The 18,357-nt window shown below is 37.1% G+C and overlaps 1 protein-coding gene across 1 annotated transcript in view; it reads left to right on the top strand.

Annotated features, from left to right (window-relative positions):
• The window catches only part of LOC105222208 (mitochondrial cardiolipin hydrolase), a 49,015-nt gene extending 30,981 nt beyond the window's left edge, over window positions 1–18,034 (top strand). The window contains exon 4 of the mRNA XM_049455375.1: window positions 16,580–18,034. The gene's annotated coding sequence lies outside the window, so the exon portion shown is untranslated. The remainder of the gene's footprint in view (window positions 1–16,579) is intronic.
• Window positions 18,035–18,357: the final 323 nt, after the last annotated feature.

Below are 18,357 nucleotides of genomic sequence, written 5' to 3'. Positions count from 1 at the left end.
CTGGTCGGAACTACTGAAGTTAAACTTCAAAGGTAAATAACAAAAAAGCGGACTTTGAAAACAAAGTCCTTTTATTTTAGCAAAAAAAGGGTTGTAAAATAAAATATTAGGGGTGAAAAAAATTCTCGTTAGTACCGAAGGGAACTATAAAAATTTGAAAGCAATGGTTCTGTAGACAAAAGTTAGGACCCGGCCCGACCAGAAAAACGAATGTTTTGAGAAAAACGCGTTTAAAGTTCAACAACTCCAAGAGAGAGGACTCCGAGGCGCTGTAGGAAACTCGTTATAACTCCCGAAATATTTCGAATTTCTGTCTGAAATTTTCACAGTATCTTTTCAAGAAATGTACTTTCAAATTAAGCAAAAAAAATCGATTTTGTGAACCCAAGTTACCAGACTACCACGTTCAAGTTCATTAAAAATATAAAAGAGTTAAAGTTTGATTAGAAATACGAAAAGACTTTTTCGACTACCCAATATTATGTTTCAAACTAACACTAGAAGCTAGCCGTTTGAATGTCTACATAAATGCCAAGATTATGAACAACTTCTTTACACTCTCGTTAAGTTCAATACGGCTTTCCCCATCTGATGACATCATCCACCTTCTTATGCATTGTACTTTGTGAACTTGTTGCACTGTTATTTTCCATTTTTTCATTTTTTCATTTCTTATAACAATCACATGTACATATGTACGGTTAATTTCCATGGCGGGCATTGCCACTTGACCGTGTTAAATAATTTTTTATTAAGCTTTCTTCAGTCGAACCCGGCGCAAATACGCCGGGTCTTCGACATTGCAATGCAGAAATGCAAATAATATGTAGGTGCATAAATATGTATCGTATTGTAAATGTATTTACATGCTTACATACGTACATATAGGCACATGTACAAATATACAAATATATTATATATGTATTTGTATGTATGTATGTATGTATGTAGGTGTCTACTTAGCAAATGTGAGCCTACAAATTGATAAGTGTACACATGTGCTTACATTTACACAAGTGTCTGCCTCACCTTGGTATACTGCAGTTCACCATTGCATATACATATCTACATACATATGGTGTAGTGCATGTGTGTATGTAGATATATTTCCTTTAAGCGATCAAACGTGCCTGCTGCCAGTCAATTTGTGTAGTCAAATATGGACGATTAATTAATAAACTGCCCGTGGATTGCGGGATTATCATGCACACACACACACACACACATACCAGAAGGAGTGATACTATATACATACATATGTATGTATGCATGTAATTTGCGCAATTAACCATTGGCAGATTGCCGGCGTGCAAGAGTCGACTGGTCAAGCCAACGTTCGCTATGTGCTTTTCAATTCCATGGCTGTTGCTAGGCATAATTGCGGCCCTTCCTCCCATTAAAAGGCTTTTATGTGTTTCTACTTTTTTTTGCGAGCCTTGCGCGAAGTCCATAAACACGACAAGTGACTCTTTTGTGCATACTTACACGGGTTAATACTGTTTTTTGTTTAATTTGAAATTTTTTTATGATTGTTCGTTGAACGGATGTGTAGTGCTGCCGCTGTTTGTTGGTGAATTGAAAGAGGAAGTCAGGGTTACGCAAAAGGGTGTGCGCAAAAACGATTAAAGGCAGCAGCGCAATTGAGCAGACGCTGCTTAGTGTGAGGCACAATCAGTGAAACTTTAAATATTTTCATGTGAAAACAGCGAGTTTTATCTCAAAACAGCTGAAGTGACCACAAACACAAAAGCTAACTCTCACATATTTGAATACATATTAATAGGTTCTGCGAAACCAAAAAAAAATTGTGTTGATAAGAGTATTAATTTCAAGTTTAAAATAATCAAGCTAGCAAAAATTAAAACTAACGCATTCTATACATACATACATACCTCTATATAGTACTTTAAATTCTTTTCTCATAATTTATTTAATTCAAAACGCATTTTACAAATATCGCAAGTCATGGTCAAAAAAAAAAAATCATTCTACATACTTATATGCGTATATTTGTATTTTTGACAAATTTGTTTGTAACATGCAATGTTATCGTTGTAAAAAAAAATTGTTCGGCTACGCAGAATTCTACGCATATAATTATTTTTTTTAACAACGATAACATTGCGTAAACCGAGAAACTTCTCTCAATTCAATGGAAATAAATATGGCTATGAGAAATATTTTACAATTAATTTGTTAAGATATTAAAATATTTCTATGAATATAATAAATAATTAAAATATATTATTATTTTAATTGATTATATACAACTACGCAATTATTTTCAAGAACTACTGAGTTTGTTACCCACACTGCAATATTATATAATGAAATTCCACATTACGCACAGTTCTCCTAGCCGGACATCTCCCATAACCGGGCAAATTTCATGAACACGAAGTTTGCTTTATTATTTTCATACAAAAGTAATTCGAATAAACCAATATGAGTACGTACCAATGACCGAACACCGTTTTAGTAATATATTTTTCAATTTTATCTCTGTTAAATGGACAAAATTTCGTAATATTGGTCAAGAAATTTGTGTACAATTTATAGTTCTTTCATTCATTCATTCACTTCTGTCTGCCATTAGCTTTCTTTTAATAGTTCAATAGAACTACATGTTCGCAGTTGCAGCTTCTGACTCTAAGTATAAATTTTAAACAATCATTTTTGCCATGTCCCCATACGTATGTACAAATATCCACAGCACTCTTAGCCGGACAAAAATACTGCGACGGCGGCTGTCCGGTTAGTTATGAGGAATTTCACTGTGTTTCGATATATATTTTTTTTATACCCTGAGTCGATTTAAAAAAATGTATTGAAGCAATCGACACGGAAGGCATTCTCCGGAAGAGCCTTGAGAGGTGGATGCTGCTTGGATCTCCTCTGTCGTCTCAATATGCTTGCCTTTCATCGGCCTTTTCAGTCAAGGAAACAAAAAAGTCTGAGGGGCCACATCTGGACTGTAGGGCGGCTGCGGAAGCGTTGGAATACCGGCTTGGTTAGGTAGCTGTTCACAAGAAATACGGTGTGAGCCGGTGCATTGTTGTGGTTCAACTTCCAATCGGCTGTGATACCTTGGCGGTGACCCTTTTTGATACATGTAACATGGCAATTAAACCTGTACTTAGCCGACGGTCTGAGTTCAAAACTTTGCGCACACGAGTCACATTTACAGTGTTTGTCAAAGTAGCACGTCTCCCAGCACGGTCTGCATCAGCGACCTCTTACCGACGCTCCAAAAAGGCCTGGTGCCACCGAAATATACCATTTCTTACTAAAGCAACATCTGGGTAAGCCTGCTTGATCTTATCAAACGTCTCTGTTGCAGATTTACCGAGTTTCACATCGAATTTGATCGCATACCTCCAGTCACAGAAACACGTCGCGCGAAAATGTTAGTTCTGAGGCTCCAGACAACTGACCAGCCGCTCGTTCGTTAGCTAGAAAGTACAGTCGCGGCGGAAGAAAATCAGACCTATTACTTTCCAGGCAAACTCTATATACTAAGCTTGCTAAGTCGATTTAGCCGTGTCCGCCTGTCTGCATATACACAAATTAGTCCCTAATTTTTGGAGATATCGATTTGAAATTTTGTACTCACAATTTGAATGACAGAATCACCTAGAAGTTCGAAATTCGTTGTGTCAGGTATATGGGATGCACAGACATGCCATCTTCAGGAAAGGATTTTCTCTGCATTTATGTTATATATCTCACACATTGGCTGATATTTGCGTAAAAAAGTCAACTATAGGTACTAGGGTTCAATTATTCGGTACCTAGTGGCTTGAACTGCTTTGGTCCGATTTACACAATTTTTAGTCTTAAGATAGCTCACCTCCAATGCACTTTTCGTGCGAAGTTTTATCCTGACATAGATGTAATTTAAAATTGTGTTATATGGGAAGTAGGCGTGGTTCCAGTCCACGCTCGTATAAAGTCTTCTCATATCATTACGGCGGTAAAATTTAATGCCTCTGGCGTATTTAATTATTGATTTATCGCGTTTTTAATAGTTTTTAACAGTATCCTTCTATGGGGAGTGAGCGGGGTTATCTTTCGATTTCATCCATTTTCATGTTGTCGATAGGAGTTCTTATAATATTTTCGTTATGTGAATTTAGTTCTTGTAGCTTAAGTGATTTAAATGATATGTACATCAAACTTATTAGAGGGCAGGCCAATGCCCCACTTACTACTGCGATCCCCTGGACCAAATTAGAGTTTTATATCTCAATTTAGTGCTTAGTTATGGCAATTTATAGGTTTTCGGTTAATGGCGTTTTGTGTGCGTGGCAGTGGTCCGATTACGACCATCTACGAAGTCGTACTTTTTTTTACCAAGAAACGCACATATCAAGTTTCATCAAGAAATCTCAATTTTTACACAAGTAACAGTTTGCACAGACGGACGGACAAGGAAACAGTCACCCGGATTTCAACTAGTCTCGTCATCTTGATCATTTATATTTATATAACCCTATATCTATCTCGCTTAGTAGCACCATGAGTATGAAAATTCTCGCCAGTATCCAAAATCGATTTTTGGTCAAGGGAATCAAGGAAGTACATCGGTAATATTAGTGCGAACGAGCAATAAAAAACGTAAAATTCTCGAATCAGCAGGCTTAGTCAAGTTCATTAAAATGAATTCAATTAATTTTGCTTATAAATTACCAGACAAATTTAAATGCCTACATACATATGTATATATGCTTATTGAATAAATTAGTTTATGTATGTATGTATGTATGTCCACGTCATTGCCTCCCAAATGTATTTCGAAAGCCCAATAGGCTGAATAGGCGCGCGATGAGCAAAAAAGAAGAAAAAAACGAGCTTGTCAGCAAAAATTGTGTAGTCATACTTACTTACATACATGTATGTATGTATATATGATACTTCCTTATAACAGAGTATTTGCTATACACTTGTACATTTGAGCACGCATACACGTAAGTGCGTTAAAAAATTAGATTGCAAATTTCCGAAATATGTCGTGAAGTGGTTATTTATGACATAGCAACAATGCCCGAGCAGCAGACGAAAGTCTTGCGTTAAAATTTAGCACGGGTCCGATCACGCGCGATACAATGTACACACACAAGCATGTATGTGTATCTTCATACATTGGCGCTGTTACCATAAATATGCTTAGGTATGCACACACACATAGCCACATATGTACATACAACAAGTAATTAAATTAGGCCTATACCAATTTCAATTTCAATTACTATTCAAACTTTAAATCTGTTTTCAATTCTTATGGCGCAGCTAATTCGTATGCGTGCCAACCTGCTCATCGGCGCTGCCCACCCTGCCCAACGAGCCAAGTGTCAAGGTATTTTTCGGCGGTTCACAAGCGTCGTTGACACTACGAAATTTCATATAAATATATATGTACATATATAATACCTAAATTTGTATATACATATGTATATATGTAGATACTTTGTAGGCTTAAGTACATATGTAACGTAAGTGCGAGTAAGTGTATGTTACCTGTCCAAATATTAAAGCGTTGACAGCGCCTTTTTCGGCGCTCATTAGTTTTGCTTGCCCATACATACAGTTACAGTACATATAGATATGTTCATACACATGGCGTGTATGTAGTGCTTCGTGTCGCCGCAGTGCGTATCTATGGCCACATAAACGCTTTTGATAAGAGTGCGTCAATTTGCGCGCTTGTTCGCACCGCAACACGCTTCTGCTCCACCTGTGCGCCAACACTTAATCAATTTGCCATTGTACCTGCTTCGATTATAAAAATATAGTTTTACCTGAGCGCTGAGAATAGTATGGCATGGCGTTACGGCGTCAAAAAGTAGAGCCACAGTAGCCGAAATGTAAAATAGCACAACAACAAAAGCAAAGACGTGTCAAAATTTCTATCTTAGCTGCGTAGCGCCTATAACTTTTAGAAAATGCTCAAAGTGTAATTCACGCAAGTGATATATGACTTGTACATATGTACAACTACAAGTATATACATACATGTGTATATATAGAAATTAACTAGTATATGTTAATATTCATATAATGCTTGCAAGTTACGTGAAACACGCGTCACAAAGTGGTGTATTTGCGTACTTTATATTGTGTGAAAGCTTAGAAGTTCACTTAATGTCGACTGCAGCTTCTTGTTTGACTAAAATGAATGGTTTCAGTCACCTTCAGACTATCATTCCGATTTTAAGATTCCCAATTTTTATATCAGCAAAACCAATAGAGGCTTGGCTGTAATCAAAAAGATCAGATAAAACCCGAATCAACACACAATCGTTCAGCAGTCGCTGTATTACGGTAATCGAATATCGGCGGTTGCGTATATACTGGGCTACAGACTACAAAGGCATCACGGGAAACGAAAATAGCCGAAGAGATTGCTTAAAGTCCCATTCGCTTGAGGACTGACTCCGTTCAGTAACGACGAAAGTCGCTAAAATCGCAGTCGTTGAGTTATGTCAATTTCGTAGTATAACTCGTACAGCTCATCGTTCCATCGAATGCGATATTCACCATTGCCAATGCGCAAAGAACCATAAATCTTCCGCAGAACCTTTCTCTCGAAAACTCGTAATGCCGACTCATCAGATGTTGTCATCGTCCATGCCTCTGCACCAAATAGCAGGATAGAGATGATGAGTGACTTATAGAGTTTGGTCTTTGTTCGTCGAGAGAGGACTTTACTTCTCAATTGCCTACTCAGTCCGAAGTAGCACCTGTTGGCAAGAGTTATTCTGCGTTGGATTTCATGGCTGACGTTATTGTTGGTGTTAATGCTGGTTCCAAGATAGTCGATATTATCTACGACTTCGAAGTTATGACTGTTAACAGTGACGTGGGAGCTAAGTCGCGAATGCGATGACTGTCGTACGTACTAAAATTATGAGGGAACATTTCTGCAGACGGTTGTTGGCCTAGGTTATAACTTACCGGTATCTCTTGCGAGCCTAGGGCTTCATTAACGGTGACACATTGAGAAATGGCAGGGAAGTGGACATAAGTGAGACGCTAGAACACCTTCTCTACTTCCATCCGGCCTTATCTAGAGCTCGGCTTAGACAGTTAGTTAGTTTTGAGGACATGAGCGGATTTGTAAGAGTTTTTTTAATCGGGCCTTAAATATCAACGTGTTTTTTCGAAACGCTGTTTTCAGAACCGATCCTCCTAGAGTTTATCTACAAGACCAAGGGAAACTAAAATTTTCCAAATGAATCGCCGGTTATTAAAAATTAAGTATAATTTCCAAAGAAAACACTATTTTCTTGTGAAATTTGTTCTTCATAATCAACATATTTACTTAGTTGCTATCGATTGTCAATGCACGGATTACAGCAATCTTTCAACTAATCGATACACCTTTGGTAGTGAGATTAGTCTTTTTCTTAAAAATGTGTATAAGCTTCGGTAAAAGGTAATTTTTAGTGTGTTTGGATTTATTTCCATCAAACATTCTTTTGAAGTCAGAGAACGTAGAAATATACTGGGAATAATTCATGAAGTTTTACCATCATCCGTAGTAAAATATCCCTTCATTGTTAGCTCAATATTTCCAGCTATAAATACGGCACTGTATTTCATTAAGTTTGAGTCTATCTATACCTTTCTTTCCTGCCTGCTATTTTCCTAATATTTTGTGTTATTGATCCAGTCATTTAGTTTGTAAATATCTCTTAGGCCATAACTTATGTATATAATTCTCATAGCAGCTCTATATGAATGAGTAACAAGAACGTGGCATAAAGCATAAATTAAGCTATTACAATTAAAATTATGCAGATGTCAGCAGTTACAGAGGGCTTAACCTTTATAAATACATATCTATATGTCTTTAATAATTTCCTAATGTTGGATTATTCACTCATGGATCTTCTCATAAATTTAACAATTAATGAAACTGAGGAACTTTCATTGAGTTTCTCCAATGCACTCAAGCAAGCGCTTGCTTAATTTATTATTACGAATGTCTATGGCTTTACCAGTCAAGGAAATTGAAGCATATCTTACTTTTAATTAGAGATTATCTCTTTCAAATGCTGGCTGCGGCTACGTCTGAGATGGTCCATCAGTTGAGCCTAATTTTCGATGACTCGTTCGAGCATTTTGATTAATAACTGGTGAATAACACACGTTATGTTTTGCTCAAAGGCCTGAATCGAAGTGAGATTGTCCGCATAGACTTTAGACTTCACATATTCCCACAGGAAAAAGTCTAAGGTTGTGATATCACACGACCAATCGACCGGTTCAAAACGTGAAATTATCTGCTCACTGAAGTGTTCTCTCAATAAATCCATTGATTGATGCGATGTTTGGGAATTAGCACAGTCTTGTTGAAACCAAATGTCGCTGAGCTTCAATTTTAGGCATCTAATAGTCGGTTATCATGGTGAGATTAATCCGATATTTTTCACAAAAAGTGAATATTATTAGCTGCTCGCTAACTTCTTTTTAGTACTTTAGCCATCTTGTTTAGATCGGCATCGGGAATATTGTTGTTTTCGAGATGTGTTTTTGCCACTGAATAGAAGATTCTTCTCCATATACATATCACAAATCAGATCTTAAGTTTAATGGTACCTTCATAATTCAGGCATATTCTGAACTCCAGTTTGCCAAGCCCTTTTTCCATTATATAATGACTTTCCACGGTTTTAAAAATCTTCTGTGAGATGATGTCTCTTTTCCTTTTTTTAAAATTATTTCCAAACCTTTTTTATTGGAGCAAACCGCAACTATCCGGTTGCTTACTACGCAAATATTTATAAAATTCTTTCTTCTTTCTCCAACTCAATATTTTGGCATCCGATCATTTTAACTACATTTTAAAAATTCTTCTGCTCACCGGTTTGGAATGGCAATTAAAAACTTTTTCACCTGTCAAAATGTTTGTAGTTATATGCATACTACTATAATAAACTTCAACTTAACTGAATGAATATTAAATAAACTTTACCGACACGCATGTATGTATGTATGTATGTGTGTATATTCAGTGATATTAGAATGAATTTTTAAATTATTGAAAGAGTTGTTACTAATTGATACAGTTCAATGCCCGCACATTTTTTTGTTTTAACTTCATTATGATTATTTTAAATATTTCAAATATAGACAGTGTTACATCGATATATAAGTAGTGAATGTTAATGCTTATCGTGGTGATGATATTCTCACCTCGTATAGATCAAAGATATTAAGATTCAATATGATCTTCAATTTCTTTTGATTTTGTTTAAAGACTACTTATCAATATACTTTCACCTCAATGCTAACTACTCTATAAATTGAGAACCATTCAATAAAGAATGATCTTCGCCGCCGTGTTTGAGTTGCTCGGCCTGCCGCTTTCTTATTCATTAGACGACTAATTGCTTTCAAATTTCTTCATTGTCGGTCAATGGAACGTCCTCTCCATCGTCATCGATTGAAGAATCGGGTGCACCAACTTCTAGTCTTATGTTTTCTCTGCCATTCAGCAGGTTGGAGAAGTGTTTCCTCCATAATTTCAGTATACTCTGGGCATTAGTCACTAGATCACTTCTGAGGGTTCTACAAGAGTATGCTACGGTCTTGAAACCTGCTGTTAGTCGCCGCATCTTTTCATTGAATTTTCGGGCATAACTCCTTCCGGCCAGCTTGTCAAGCTCTTCTTACTGACGTATTTCGGCTTCTCTCTTTTTGACATCGTAATGCGTTTGCAGAGTTCGTCATCAAAAGGGGGATCTCTCATCCGAGGCTGTTTTCTTCTTTTCGTTGGGTGTGTTTTGTTGTGGCGGATCCCAAACATATCGCACAATCCTGGGTAGGGCTGTTTCGCCGTCTCACTTTAGTTTGCTTTCTAACCGATGTCTTCTGGCTACCCAGAGGATACTTGGTCTACGTAAATCGTGGGCTGTTTGAGCAAAAGAATCCTTTCTGGCCACTCCCAAATAAATGGCGCTCAGAGAACTTTCCTCACTGGCGTTGACTTCTATACATACATGGCCCCATCCTCTATTTCTTCACAAAATTTGTCTTCAATGTATTGTTATCTAAGATATCGCTACATTATTCTAACATATTGTTCAGATCGGACCACGTTAGCATTTAGCTGCCATTCATACCTGGTACTGTCTGATCAAAATTCAGACAAAGATCTTTTTATACCCTTTTATGATATAAAAAATTGAACTGTGAAGGGTATTATAGCTTCGTCGCATCCGCAATTAATGTGTTTTGTTGTTTTTGTTAGTTTTAATTAGCATGTTGTCACACCATTCCTTCAAATACGCATATTTGGCTCTTGTGTAGCACTTAACCAGTGTTTACTGTAGCCATACTCGTGATTAATAATATATTTAAATATTTCTTAAAAATGTATTAGGCAACTCATTCATTATTTTGTTATGCTGATATATCTTTCAACTTATTTATTTACATATTAATGTACATATGTATGTCTGTATGTATATACTTATGGCCAGAAACTATGGCTTGGCGGCGCTGGCTCTTGGTGTAAAACCGGAGATACTTAACGCTAAGCATTTTGGATTCGGTGCTATATACATTTATATGTTTTTATACATGGGCAATGTTTATATAGGTGTGTATGTTTTCATGTAGTTATGTTAATAGCTATGTCTATGCGTACATTTAGGACCACTGTCGGCATATTTTGAAGTGATTTCTATAAATGCGCAGGTAAATATTGCGATTGTGATCGCTTTTCGTTGTTTTCATTACGTACATTAGCATATCCGTACATATTTACCATACATACAGACATATTAAACATACATACGTACAAATATAAATACATATACACATACATACTCAGTTAAAAACTTATATTTATGCATAATTTAAAAATTTCGGTCGTTCGTTTGCCTATTAATGGAGCCTGTGCGCTGTTCAGCTCATTTGGGCACATTCACACATACAGGTGTTCATATATATTTTCTTATTATGACTGCTGAAGAAGCTGCCTAACGCTGGAGCTCTCTCCGCACCTCTACATATGTATGTGCGTATATGTGTGTGCCTCTACTACTTAAGCTCATAAAAAAGTGATTGGACTTTTTACCCTTTATCTCATGCTTCGTTTGCCCTGCCATTCCTTCGCATCGATGTTATTGGCAGCGTAACAGGTACTTTTATAGTTAATTTGAATAAATCTCACATTAGTAGCATTTAACAAGTGGACGCACAGTGTTGTATTTGTAGGTTTTGTTTTTTCAACTATGACACCATGGCATTCGTTACACTTGTGTTTGTATGTATGGGTGTGTGTGTGTTTTAATTTTCTTTACTTTCGGCATTAGTTACATATACACATATTATTTAATCAGTTGCGTAGTGAAACTAGTTCTTATTGATCCACTAATGAGTTGAGTATTGGAAATGTTGATTTTATTTCTGTAAAATTTTCCATTTGTTTCATACGTTTTACTGATCGTTGTTAAGATTCTACATTTACTTGTAAATTCTAGGTATATCGTACTTAACTGCGCGTCTATGCTCTGAATTATCTATATGTACATACATACATATGTATGTTTATGTTTGTATGCATAGACAGTGCACGCATGCATTTTCCTCCTGATTTCCACTATTAGCTTAACCTCAATCGATTTATTGTTAAGCTACAATGTTCCAAACGTTGGCTCTTACCTTGTAGTAACGCACACACGCACACATACACAATTTATTGTAAACAATTATCTGTAAATCCTCTCGTAAATATTCGCAATACCAGGAACTGTTGGCGTTTTATGATTGCTACTGCAATATTTACAATGTAAATACATAAATCAACCGCCAAATCATTGACACAAACATACTTACATATGTACATATGTATATTATGTTAACTGATATGGCGATAAAATGAATTCGCTAATTAATTTGGCATTAGAATCGACCTTCTTTGTAACACAGTAATATTTGTTTACATAGAAATATACAAATATATATCTAATGTATGTTCATAAGTGTACATATGTATGTACTGACATTGATCTATGTACATAGAACAATTAGCATTGATTGCAGTGGACTTTACGTTGCATATTAGACAAATTTGAAGAAGCCTTTAATTTACCGAAGAAAAAAATCGTCCTCGAAATCAAAACGTAACTGTATTGTGCATTGAGGTCCGATCTAAACAATTTCTTCGGAGATTGTAGCGATGATTTAGATAATTCTGCTTCTTCTTTTTTATTGGCGTAGATGCTACTTACGTGGCTGTAGTTTACAACAGCGCGCCAGTCCTTCTTCCTTTTCCTGATTGGTGCGAATTGGAGATTCCAATGTAGCCAGGTTCTTCTCCACCTGATCTTTCCAACGGAGCAAACCTCTTGCTCTTCCTCTGCTTCCCCCGGCGGGTACTGCGTCGAATATTTTCAGAGCTGGAATGTTTTCGTCCATTCGGAGGACATGACCTAGATAACGTAGCCGCTGTCTCTTAATTCGTTGAACTATGTCAATGTCGTCATATATCTCGTACAGCTCATCGTTCCATCGACTGCGGTATTCGACGTTGGCAGCGCGCAGAGGACCATAAATCTTCCGCAGAACATTCCTCTCGAAAACTCGTAACGTCGACTCATCAAATGGTGTCATCGTCCATGCCTCTGCACCATATACCAGACGGGATGAAGCGTGACTTTTTGAGTTTGGTCTTTGTTCGTCGAGAGAGGACTTTACTTCTTAATTGCCTACTCAGTCCAAAGTAGCACCTGTTGGCAAGAGTTATTCTGCTTTGGATTTCGAGGTTCACGTTGTTGTTGGTGTTAATGCTGGTTCCAGATCTGCAGCTTCACTTATTTTCTCCAGGAGTATATAGAATATAGTATATAGAAAAAGTCGCACGATAAGGCGTCGCCTTGTCTGAAACCTCGTTTGGAATCGAACGACTCGAAGAGGTCCTTTCCGATCCTGACGGAGCTTTTGGTACTGCTCAAGGTCAGTTTACGCAGTCGTATTACTTTTGCGGGGAATACCAAATTCAGACAAAGTGGCATAAATGCAGCTCTTTTTCGTGCTGATGAAAGCAGCTTTGAAATGAACGAAGGGGTGATGTGTGTCGATTCTCTTTTCGCGGGTCTTTTCCAATATTTGGCGCATGGGGAATATCTGGTCAGTTGTTGATTTTCCAGGCCTAAAGCCACACTGATAAGGTCCACACAGTTTGTTGGCGGTGGGCTTCAGTATTTCACACAGTACGCTCGATAGAACCTTATATGCTATGTTGAAGAAGCTTATCCCACGATAGTTGGCACAAACTTTGGGGTCTCCCTTTTTGTGGATTCGGCAGAGCAGACTTAAATTCCAATCATCAGGCGTGCTTTTGTTCGACCATATTCTATAAAGAAGCTGATGCATGCTTCTTATCAGTTCTTTGCCGCCGTGTTTGAATAGCTCGGCGGCAATCCATCGGCCTCCGCCGCATTGTTGTTTGAGTCGGAAACTTCTTCATGGTCAGGCAATGGAACACCTGTTCCATCGTCATCGATTGGGGAATTGGGTTCACCATCTCCTGGTGTTACGCTTTCACTGCCATTCAGCAGCTTGGGGAAGTGTTCCCTCCATAATTTCAGTATGTCCTGGGCATCAGTCTCGAGAGTTTGCTTCGGTCTTGAAACCTTCTGTTAGTCGCCGCATCCTTTCGTATAATTTTCGAGCATTACCACTGTCGACAAGCTCTGTGGCTATATGTTACAATGGTCCGATATCGGCGGTTCCGACAGCCGACAACAGCTTTTTGGAGAGAAAAAGGACGTGTGCAAAATTTCTGATAGATATTTCAAAAGCTGAAGGACTAGTTCGCAGTTTTATAGACTGACGGGTGGGCAGACGCACATGGCTAAATCGACTCGGCTTTTATTTTGCAAAACAGTCGCGAGACCGAACTTTTCTTCCTATCGATATCAAATTCTTTGGAAGATATAATATTTTTTGGAGGAAATAACTACAAGTTCTATATCTCAATTGCTGACTAATCAATAATTCTATATTTTTCAGATTTTCAACTTCAGAACTACAATATTCTTTATTCAAAGTTTACAGTTATTATACGTAGAACTATTTTTACGCTAATTTCTCTCAACTTGATATTCAAAATGTGACTTTTAAACAAAAAGCAAAAACTTTTCATTTGCTTTCGCCAGGAAGCGCTGATTATTTGGTTTTCATTTTATTAGTATCGATATACATATTTCAACTGTAAATAGTGTTTATGCCACAAGTAGCCTCGGCTCACCTTGATCCAAGCAAATGTTTACACAGATTTGTTTACAAAATTTGCAGTAGTTTTTGCTATTTTACCCCATAAATATTGATTTGATTAGGTGTGAGCTGCATGCGAAAATTATAAAAACGTGTGCATATAGTTATACTCGTACACCCCGAAGCTATATAGTCGAGAATGCGTCATTAAGTTTTTATTTCCCATAACATTTACTAATGTGTAATAGTAAATTATGATAAGCTATGCAATTAATGAGGTCACCCTGTAAAGAGTGTAATGTGTAGTGTAGATTTGCTATTAGTTTATAAATGTAGTGACGCAACCGAAGTTGAAGCCCTACGCTTTTTTATTAAAAAATATTTCTAAATGATGATCAAGTTATTATTTTCCCATGCTGCGGTGAGTGAGCTGTTTCAGACTATTGTCCGCAAAAGCGATAGGGTAACAGAAAACCGAAATTTTAGATTATTACGAAAGCAACAAGAAAGAAAGATGAAATAAAGCCTAAAGCTTTCCGAAAGGTTTTTTCTTATCCCGCTGACATGATAGCTTTTTAATTGTAGTTTGTGAAGCCAGATGATTCCAGAAGCTTAAAATTGTATACCTAAAAACTCAAATATTTACAGTATACAAGACGCAACTGATGCTATTCACAAATAAAACCAAACTACTTCGATTTCAAGTTCCTCGGTGGTACAAAATCTCGCTGTCCCACATAGCAAAATATCTGGGGATAAAATAGATACCAAACTGCACTGGAAAATAATTATTGAGAAAAATATTAGGAACGTTTATATGGCGTATTGCACTTGCTAGACAATACTCAGCAGGAGCCTGTGAAGTTCTGCTAAACAATTTCCGGAGGATGTAGAAAGCAACCATTTACACAGACAGCCAAGTGGCACTACTAGCTTTGTGCTCGTCAATTCAAGCATAGTAAAGAAATGTAGGAAGATTCACTGGCAGTTCAACTCGACTCGTCCATAATTTGGAACGTTTTCAGCTATGGAAACGTAGACGAGTTGATCAAGTCAGGAGCCTTTCTACCAACGCAGACATAATACCATGTTCACTAGGAGCGGCCTGAGGTAGTTTAATATACAATTTGAACAAACAGCTCAGAGTAGATGGAAATATATAACCAAATGAAGGATAGACAAGACAAAAACTAAAGACCTATTTCATATGTCCAGGAAAAGTATAGTATATACAGTCCTACAGCTAACATAACGAGGTATTGGCTATTTGTAGAGCACGCGCTAAAAATGGGAATGCCTTATAAAGCTGTAAACTCGAAGGGAGTAAACGGTTCAACACTTCGTCTGTAAGTGCCCAGCTCCATCGCAAACCAGACATCGAACTCTTGGAATCGATCATATATCAAACCTTGAATGTCTTTCTACAAAAAACATAAGGGAGATAACTAGTTCCATTCAGGGCACCAAATGATTTGAACACAACAATGAAACGTTAGTGTATCAAAACGGCACATCTAACGTTAAGTGAGTCCGATGATGCTGCGCTCTTACTTACCTAACTAGAGTATAGCAAATACGAGGTTTTTTGACAGCTGTTTTACTTGAACGAGTTTTGGTTCATCTTGGATTTCCTGGTAAAATTGCTCCCTTTACACCAAAAACAGCGTCAGGAGATGTTTGACTCTTCCACGATGTCGCAGATTTAGTGTAGAAGGTTATAAGTGGTGACGAATCTTGAGTTTATGGTTATGGAGTAGAAACCAAAGCTCAATTATAACAATGGAAGCTGCCGTATAAGCCAAGATCGAAAAAAGCGTGGAAAGTTAGGTCGAATGCGAAGATTTTGTTAAGAGTTTTCTTCCGTTTTGGAGACGTCCTACAACATGAGTTCTTGTCGAAGAAAGTTATGTGCAATTCGCGCAAAGCAATCCTCCAAAAACGGCCGGTTTTGTGGAAGAAAAAATTGGCTTTTATACTTTATACTTTTTTAAGTGCTTTGAGGATTGGAAAAAACGCTGACAGAAGGGGAAAAATATTCATGAATAAATAAAAACTTTCATAAGAAATACAAAGCTCACGATGCTTTGTGAGCAAACCTCGAACATATATTTGTTAATTAAAACTTGGCTGAATGTAGAGAAAAATTTTATTTTTGTTTATTTCTTCAAAATTTAGTCTACCTCCGAATGTCTGATTAGTTTTCGAGAGAAGCCTTTCGCTGTGTACGAGTATATTGTAAAATTTGACTAATACTTCCTTTACTTATTTACCATATTACATTTTAATTACTTATCATTACCCGCAAGCTTTTAATAATTACTTTACTAATTTCTGTTTCCTCTCTTTTCAGGTTTGTTGAGAACTTACTCAAATATTTTTGCAAAGCATACATATGTACTTAATTATGAACTTGATTTAAACAAAGGTAATTGAAACAATATATTTAACTATCTACTACTTAATGTAAACATAAATATACATTGTTGTAATCAGTTTGCAAAAACAGCAGCATTTCCACCAATTACAAAGCATACCTCCAATGTCAATCATAATTGCCAATTCATTCTATAATTATTGACTACGTAATGCATATACATAAGTACTATGTATGAATGTATGTACGTTATTTTTTCCCTGTTAACAGTTATCTAAGAATTCCTATGAATACCTATGTATATATGTAAGTAGGCCACCGTTAGGTAGAAAGTGCGAAAATTCTTTGGTCATAAAACACATGAAATAACTTCCTTGTTTGGATGTTAAGTAATACAAGCGAAGTATACCGCCACGAAAGTACAAGTGATATGAAAAATGTAAGGGCGCATAAAGTTCTGTACAACCGCATTTTTGTACACCGTGTGTAGGTTTTAAAGGTCGTAAGTAGTAAAAATTTAGAAAAAGGTTTCTTCATCGAATTTCAGCGCAGAAGCACTTTCTTATAATTTGCACCCACTGACGTGTTCTTCTTGGCAGATAATAAGTGGAGATCTATTTCGAGGTTTCCTACTTTTTTAAAGAAAAAACACAGGAACTCCAAATTGAATGGGGAATGTTTATTATAGTTCGAAAGAACATACTTTGATATTTATTTTTTTGAAGATTATTTCTTTCAAATGTTGGCCGCGGCTACGTCTCAGATGGTTCATCCCTTGAGTCCAATTTTCGATAATTCGTTCAAGCATTGCCACTGATAACTGGCAAATGACACTCGTGATGTTTTGCTCAAAAGACTGGTTCGAAGCTAGATTTTCCGCATAGACTTTGAGGTTCCCTTTACATATCCCCACAGGAAAAAGTCGAATGGTGTGATATCACACGATCTTGGTGGCCAATCGGCCGGCCCAAAACGTAAAACTATCTGCTCGAAGTGTTCTCTCTATAAATTGTATAATTGTTGCGATGCTTGGGAAGAGGCGCCGTCTTGTTGAAACCAAATGTCGTCGAGATCAGGATCTTCAATTTCGGCCAGCAAATAGGCGGTTATCTTGACGCGATAACGGTTGCCATTGACGGTTACGTTTTCATCGGCATAATTTTTTGAAGAAATATGGACCGATACCTCCACCTGCCCAAAACTACACACAAACCATTTTTTTTCTGTATGAAATAGCAGCTCTTGAATCTTTTCAGGTTGCTTTTCACCCCAAATGCGGTAATTTTGCTTGTTTACATACCCATTGAGCCAGAAATGGTCCTCATCACTGAACAAAATTTGACTCGAAAACATGTTCTTGGAACTTTTTAAGAGCCCATAGAGCGAAGAAATATCGCTTGGGAAGGTCGAGCGGTTTCAGATCTTGCACAAGCTTTATTTTATATGCTTTCAATTTAAGATCTCGACGTAAAATGCGTCAAGTCGTTCCATACGGCAATCCGAGTTGTGCGAACGGCTCCAAATCGACTCTCCACAGTCTTCGTGTACACTCTCAGCTACGGCTGCTGTATTTTCTTCACTGTGTGCTATTCAGTCGAATATTATCCAAAATGAATGCTCTCAAATCTTTGACAAATACATATCATCTCTCCGCAACATTTTACACTTGGATGTAGAAACAAGCTTAAAAAGTTGCTTGAATAAATATATTACATGTAGTGCTCTTTTTCTGCGGGTAGTACACACTGTTATCT

This window comes from Bactrocera dorsalis, chromosome 4, assembly GCF_023373825.1.
Source record: "Bactrocera dorsalis isolate Fly_Bdor chromosome 4, ASM2337382v1, whole genome shotgun sequence".
Lineage (NCBI taxonomy): Eukaryota > Metazoa > Arthropoda > Insecta > Diptera > Tephritidae > Bactrocera > Bactrocera dorsalis.
Note: the sequence above shows the minus strand (reverse complement) of the source record. Positions and strands in the feature narration are given on the sequence as shown.